The sequence below is a fragment of the Crinia signifera genome, chromosome 1 (assembly GCF_055691185.1).
Source record: "Crinia signifera chromosome 1, ASM5569118v1, whole genome shotgun sequence".
NCBI classification, from domain to species: Eukaryota; Metazoa; Chordata; class Amphibia; order Anura; family Myobatrachidae; genus Crinia; species Crinia signifera.
The window spans coordinates 103,444,942-103,446,862 of record NC_139217.1 but is presented as its reverse complement, the minus strand read 5'-3'; the positions used below and the strand labels follow the sequence as shown (position 1 = coordinate 103,446,862).

General features: G+C 41.9%; 1 non-coding gene across 1 annotated transcript; it reads left to right on the top strand.

Moving 5' to 3' along the window:
• Positions 1-296: 296 nt before the first annotated feature.
• TRNAC-GCA (transfer RNA cysteine (anticodon GCA)) lies at positions 297-368 on the top strand. The gene has a single exon. It is a non-coding gene; the product is annotated as a tRNA-Cys (tRNA).
• The last annotated feature ends 1,553 nt before the right edge of the window (positions 369-1,921 follow it).

The following is a 1,921-nucleotide window of genomic DNA, read 5'->3' as shown; positions in this document are numbered from 1 at the left end:
TGTGTAGATCCCCAGCCTGGCCGCACGCCCGGAGGGCAGACAACATGGGTGAGTACCCCTGCCCCTTTCACACCGGCCAGGACCCTGGGTTAAACCCGGTAACAACCCTGCTCCATTGCAGGGTTGTGGACTCAACTTCAAGGAACAAAAAGTTCTAATGAAACCTATGTTCTGAGTATTAGAATTTTATTTAACTGCTGGGTTTGATAGACCCAGATACAATATTCTCTCAGTTATCAATGCTGCATTGGTCTTGGAATTGGACCCAACAAGTTTTTGACAATTATCAAACCCATGGGCGTATAGCTCAGTGGTAGAGCATTTGACTGCAGATCGAGAGGTCCCTGGTTCAAATCCGGGTGCCCCTTTAACACCACCTTAAATTTGTAGAGCTGTAGGTTCAATGTGAAAATTTTTGCTAGTTGTGGACTCAACTGATAGAAAAAAAAACACTTAAAAAAAGTTGTGGACTTAACTGATAGAAAAATACAACACTTCAAGGAACAAAAAGTTCTAATGTAACCTATGTTCTGAGTATTAGAATTTAGTTTAACTGCTGGGTTTGATAGACCATTATACTATATTCTCTTATTCATCATTGCTGCATTGGTCTTGGTAAGGGAACCAACCAATTTTTGCCCGTTATCTAAAACATGGGGGTGTAGCTCAATGGTGGAGCATTCGACTGCAGATTGAGAAGTCCCTGGTTCAAATCCGGGTGCCCCCTTAACACCACATTAAATTTGTAGGTTCAATGTGCAAAGTTTTGCTAGTTGTGGACTCAACTGATAGAAAAAAACCCTTCAAGGAAGTTGTTGACTCCCTGGTTCAAATTTTTGCCCAGAACAGATTTAGGAACCCAGTTCTCCGGCTGGTGCTTCAGCCAGCTCATGAAACGTGACAGCCTGTACACATGGGGGTCACTCATACCCATTTCAAACCAGCCTAAATTCCCAGGTTGGGCCTGGGAACAACCTGTGACTAGCAGGTTATTGGTTTATTACTGGGTTATTACCGGGTTGGTGCCTTTCATACTGAACCCGGTTCACCTATAGAAAACAGTGTAATGTGATTTTTTATGGACTTTTATGGCTCACATATTTGTATTATAGCTAAAAATAAACCTGTTTATTGATGTTTATGTACTGTACCCATTTCAAATGTTTTTTATATATTAGAGAATCCTTTACAGTGCCAGTGATTTGTCTGGCAATTTCTGACTCCCCTCTTATGCTAAGCATCTCCCTCCCCTCCTCATCAGTCCATGTTGCCATAACTGTATGCTCTGTAGTGTAGAAATATGCCAACAATGCTTCCCCAGGACTTCAAATGCTATTTCTCGTGTTTCCTGATTCAGGATAGTGGGCCAGATTCTCTAAGCTTCAAACGTGATAAAATTGAGAGTGATAAACAGCCAGCCAATCAGCTCCTGCCTGACATTTTTCAAACACAGTCTGTGACATGGCAGGTAGGAGCTGATTGGCTGGCTGTTTATCACTCTCCATTTTATCACTTTTGAATCTTAAAGAATCTAGCCCAGTGTCATCAGGAAGTGAGACAGCCTATCACCTTCTGTGGCAAAGTCATGTGAGTCTGAGGCTTTCACACTGCAAAAGGACTCGCCTTTGAACCGTGTAGGATCCTTCTTTTTAAATGGGATCAAACATTGTGTATTTGACCCGCTAAATTCATAGTTGTGCTTTCATACTGCAGCTAGAACCCAGTTGACACACTTAAAAATTGTCAATATACTGTGTTATAGCTGCTGTGTGAAAGGGGTACGAGGGTCAGGTCCACAGTCAGATCCCAATTAGATGGTGATTGAGATGATGTTCCTTTAGTGCGCACACTTAATGATTTGCAATCAATTACGGTTTTATTTATTCATTTGTATCCAGCATATGCCTCATTGTTTCCACCA